General features: G+C 37.7%; 1 long non-coding RNA gene across 1 annotated transcript; it reads right to left on the bottom strand.

The window, feature by feature from the left end:
• Positions 1-246: 246 nt before the first annotated feature.
• On the bottom strand, positions 247-4158 carry LOC141742505 (uncharacterized). The gene is made up of 3 exons (XR_012586730.1): positions 3784-4158; positions 587-747; positions 247-361 (listed from the first exon to the last, which is right to left on the bottom strand). It is a non-coding gene; the product is annotated as an uncharacterized LOC141742505 (long non-coding RNA).
• Positions 4159-5594: the final 1436 nt, after the last annotated feature.

The following is a 5594-nucleotide window of genomic DNA, read 5'->3' as shown; positions in this document are numbered from 1 at the left end:
TACTGCAGTTTTAAGCAGTTACATCTCCCTTCACTACGGGGTTACTGTAGAACTGGACACACAAAAGATTTTTACTCTTTTTTGTTTGTTTGTTTCAGAGTATTAACAGTAAATTTAACGAAACTGGAGGAACTCAGTAAGGAAAACCAAGAGATGTTACCTTGCAAGCTGGGATTTCTTCCTTGCCGTGCCAGAAGAAAGGGAAGAGTTATTTCATACAGCTGGGATGATTTTTATGACTTTAGAAATGTGCGGTATTTACTTGCCATTCGGTAGGAATTGCCACTGCTCGCGTCATGCGGAGGGAGAGAGAATTTGGGGATTTCATTTACGCTCAAAATGTTAGTCTGGTTCGACCACCCTGGAAAATAGCATTATGGAAAAATTGAGGTTTGTGAGTGAGCGTTCTGGCTAGGTGAGACCCATTCAGCAGGCCTGCAGTTTACTTGCAGGTGAGATGGGAAAATGAGGAAAGAGAAACGAACTAGTTACTAGTAATGAATTAGTGCATTACAAACAAATTTCTCATGCATTTTAAGTTTCACATAAACTTCTGAAAAACTAGATACCAGGCTCCTTTACTCACTTGGAGAACTTCTTTGGCTCTTGTGTTGTATTTGTTTTGACAGCTTTATTGCTTAAATTCTACTGAAGAGAAAGCAGCCTAAGTCACATTAAAATAAAAATACGACAAGTGGCATCAGTCCCATGAAGTCTCAGTCACAGATTAGATGATGCAAAAGGTTCCTAGGACACAGACACAATTAATTTAATTCCAAATTAATTTAATTCCAAAACAGCGTCACTGAAATTTCTTTTGGATTCACATGAGTCTGTTGAAAAAATTATTGGATGTTATTGAATATGTAGCAATTTTAAAACATCTATTGCTTTTATTAGAATGGAAAACGTATTTCTAATAAAGTCAAAGTCTTTGATTATCAGGCGTACTGTTGTGTTTATTCTAGGCTAAACTTCAAACATGTTAAATTACTGTTTCTAATTCTTTTTGAGATCAATTCTATATTAGTTTGAAGTAAGAGGGTGTAGCATACAAACTGTATAAAGCTACTAATGATGTGCCACAGTGATGGAATAAATAATTTCTAATTAAGAAAAAGAGAATAGTAGACTCATATCTTTTCTAGACTTTGTGTAAAATACCCATATCAAAACACCTGGCTGTTATATTTCTCTGGAGGAGAAACAACAGTATCTGTGGCAGCTGGATCTTGCTGCTTTTGGATGCTGAAATAACAATTAAAATTTGTACATTTTTAAATAGAAATGTATAAAGAGTTACATTTATTATATGCAGTTAGTTTGTATTCTGTCCAATAACATGCAGAGTTGTATAAATAAAAATACAACAAGATGAAAGGACAAAATATCAAGAATACACATTAAAATAAACTATCTGGCTTCAGCCTGCAGATTGCAGACTAAAAACTGCTATGGAATTTAAAGGAAACAAATCAGAATTTCAGCCCGGTAGTGTGTCTCCTATTGATCTTTTCAACATTAAACAATTTTGTACTTTTCGACAGCTGCATGCAGACAGGAAGAAGCTGATACATAAGGAGAAATAAATCATAGTAGAAAAGAATATTACAAAACCAGATCAATTTGGCTTTTGGAAGTTCTAGATTGTTGTATTCTCGCATGCAAGGTGCTTGCAGAGGAAAGAAGATATGGCTCTTGGTCCCAAATATCATGGAAAACAAGTCCCAGTTTAGGAGGGAAGGCATTCAGTGTTGTTTGTCTCTCCCCTAAACACTCAGTGGAGCTTCTCTTTCTATGGGATCACTCGTGCCATTCCCATGGACTAATCGCCTCTGCAGAACAGCTACAACAGAAGGACCACAGGAGATCCGTCTAGAAAATAACATGACTTGCTAACACGTAAGACTACATGAAAGCACTTTCATATGTTTTGTTCTAATTTTGCCCATTTTTCGAAAATCTTGGGGACCTCTGACTGCACAGAGCTCTGTTGGAATCCTAAAAAAGCTAGGATTATTGCTATTACTCCTTCATCACCTCTTGAAAGAGGATCATTATTTCATCCCTTGCAGAAGTGGAAGGGATAATCAGGTTTTAGAATTCAAGCATTATTGGGATATTAGGTAGATTTAAGTTAGCATAAGGGGGATTGCAATATTATAAGCTATAGAGGTTGAAAAACCAAGGAGATATAAAACTGTAAGCCTCTGGTTGAAATATGAAGCAGTAAACCTAGAAAAACGCTGGCATCTGTAATGCATCAGGAATGTAAATGAATTCATTGTTATGAAATGATAATCGAGACCTATCACTGATAATTTAGGATGAGTGAAAATTTTAAAATTGAGTCTGAGTACAGTGTCGAGCTCTGTGAAGTTTCCAACCACAGTAAAGCTCAGTCTACTTTCTTAATTGTCTGTAAGTATCGCTGCTGCATTTCTTACGTGTCCTAGTATGAGTTCTTTCAATTGCAGATGCAATCAGAGGCTACCTTGTAAGGCACCTAATAAAAATTACCTTCCCATCTATGCCTGTGTCTTTTTATATTAATGACTAGGTTCCAAGTTTTCCTGTATCACACCAATTCAAAAGAACAAACACGCTATAATATTAAATTCAGGTTTCAAGCAATCTAGTTGATTGGTTCCCATTTTACTTATACTATCCAAAATCTTGTAAAGGACAAGGGAATAAGCTTTCACAAAAGTACATGCCACAACTAAAGTGTTTGGTTGCCAGGGAAAGATTGTCTTTTGGTCATCCGATTAAATCAATAATGTTTAGTAGCTGAACATGAAGCAGTTTATTTTCCCCTAACGTAAAACCTCATGGTAGAACCTGGATTAAAAATGGCCTAAAAAAAGGACTTAATCTGATTAGGAGATGACAGCTCCATCCCATATCAATTTACAGAAGTCAGAAGTGGTTAGCTACATCAGTTTTCCTTGGTTATTATGTTCGATCTTGAATAAACGAGGGAGAAATGCTGTCTGTGCTCCTCACATGCAGTCATTTAATTCTCTGTTCTTTTCTGGTAAATCTCATACACAGCGCTCCTTTGAAATATGATTGGTGATGCCAATTACCACAGGCATATCACTTGAATGGAATATATTTCATTTTAGTAGAGAATAAGACATCAATGAAATCTGTTGTAATTTCTGTATCTCTTACTATTTAATTCTTATACTGTTTATTTTTTATTTCAGAGAATGAGCATGCATCCTTTGCTCCCACTCAGTTTCTCATTATTTCTCCATTAAGTCAAATTACAAGATAATTCAAGAACATCCAAATTGATGAATGATGGTATTGCCTTTCCAAAGCTAAAGAATCATAAAGTGAACAGCTTCTTTCATCTATAATCTTTGTTTTATCAGATATCAATCCAGTTGAAGACACATAAATTTAGGAGTTTAGAAACCATCAGCCAAGCTGATAAATTGCGTGCAATAAGGATATTTTATCATGCAAATATCAATAATCTCAGAAATAATCATTAAAGGAAAACAGAAAGATCAAATAAACTAAGTTCATTGGCTTAAACCAAGTTATCATTTAAAACTGAGTTTGCTAAAAAAAAAGGAGTTTTATTCAGAAGTGGATTGGTTTTACTGATATTTTAAATTTAGACGAAGTCCTGGTTTCTAAAGGGTTTGGGTTTTACCCACAGGGTACAGTTAAGTCATAGTCCATTCTTTCTCAGTAACAGGCACTGGCCATCTGGCAAGACTTGGCAACTTGTTCAATTTTTGTGGAAGGGTACATCTGATTAATTACCTCTCCGCTCATGAAAGGTTTTCCCGAAGAAACAAACAGAACCATGCCGCTCCCTGTTTCATCCCCTGGCTTGCGCAGTTCACCGTCTGGTGTACGAAGAGCTTTAGGGGGCTGTTGCACATTTAGCTGAAAGGTGCAGTTGATAAAATAAAGACAACATGAAACTAATCATTACGTGTGCTGGTGTAGCAACTTTAAAATAGAGTCTTTACTTAAAGTCTCTAAGTAGCATAAATTTAAAAAAAACCACTGGTGTATAATGATAGAACAGAACACACGCCAGTAAAAAAAATGCTACAATACCTCTTGCAGTCAAGGTCCACGCTTTAAAATCTTACACAAACCTTTTGCAGTTGTTAATGAGAGTCTGGGTAAAAAAAAAGATAAAATAATATTTTGGATGCGATCCATGCAACATAAGATTACCAGAAATCGTTGAGGATCGTTCTAGTTACAGGTACCACTGTAAACAGAGACATCTAACATATTTTTAAGACGAAGCATTTTTCAAATAACTTACTAATATGAATTCTTTTATACCAGTTTGGACTTTTTGGCCTGGTTCATTCTGGCTTGAAAGGTGATCCAGCTCATTATTTGACAAATTTCATTAACAGATCATCACAATCTTGCAACATCATATATTACTCCCCACAGCTAGTGAAACTGAGATTCAAGAGAGAGAGAAGCAGAGAACGCTTGAACTGTGTAAGAGCATGAATGCACATGCAAGTATGTATTTACATAAAGAGTAAAAAGTTGCTCTATTATATTGGTTTCAATAATTCCTAACAGGCATTAGATGCGAACTGTTAAAGCCAAACTAATGGATTCTGCTGAACATACAGAACTATTGCTTTGGAGCCGACAAGAGCCTACTCCTCAGTGGGGTCCTGCTGCCCGGCTGTTAAATAAAGCCAAACTAACGGCTTGTGCCAAAAGTGCAGAAGTATTCCTTTGGACCTGACCAGAGCCCACTCCTCGGTGGGGTCCTGCTGCCCATCCCCTGCCCAGGTGGGCAGCACGGGGCCAGCCAAGCGGGGCTTGGCCATGGGAGAAGACTGTCCGCCTGAGTCCCTGGGCATGAAAACAGAAGGAAAAAGGCTTTATTACCTGTTCAGACTTCCTTTTTGTGGACCCACGGGCACCGAGTGGAGCCTGGCGGGCAGGCAAGGCGTGCAGCGGTCCAGGGGAGGAGATGGAGGCAGCTGCAGGTGAGGGGGAGACCATAAGTTATGTGGGAGGAAAAGACAGCAGTGATTTCACGGGTAGGTATATCTGACTCTTGACGATTTGGGTGACCCTGATGACCCAAGGCTCAGATCTGTGCATTAAATACAGTAATAACTCAGCGAACATCAAAGATGATATTTCATTCTGATGCATACACGAACAATTGACCTTTGCTGCTGCAGTTTTGTTATATTTGAAAAACCTCACACTACAAAGAGAGAGGCTAGGATTTCACTTCAAAAGTCCTCAAAAGAAATAAATATAAGAAATGCACAGATACAGCAAAATAAAAAGACAAGAGGTGGTCAAAATATTGGAGAAGTTGACAACCTTGCAAATAATTCCCTTGGTTTACACGGGAGGCCCCGAGCTACAAATATTTGTTCTTGTTCCACTTCACCGGACGCAGCGCTATCTGCTGGTTGGGCACAGTTTTCTTGTATACTCGGCCAGCAAAGTCGTACGTGCTTTCTAGCATATGGGAACTCACCAGCTCTCGAGAACTGTAACTAGATGTGATCTACCAAGTGGAAAAAGAATTGTGACTGGTTTGCTTTATTTCATTTTCTTCTAGTAGG

Source organism: Larus michahellis, chromosome 4, assembly GCF_964199755.1.
Source record: "Larus michahellis chromosome 4, bLarMic1.1, whole genome shotgun sequence".
Lineage (NCBI taxonomy): Eukaryota > Metazoa > Chordata > Aves > Charadriiformes > Laridae > Larus > Larus michahellis.
This window is presented reverse-complemented; position numbering and strand designations above follow the sequence as displayed.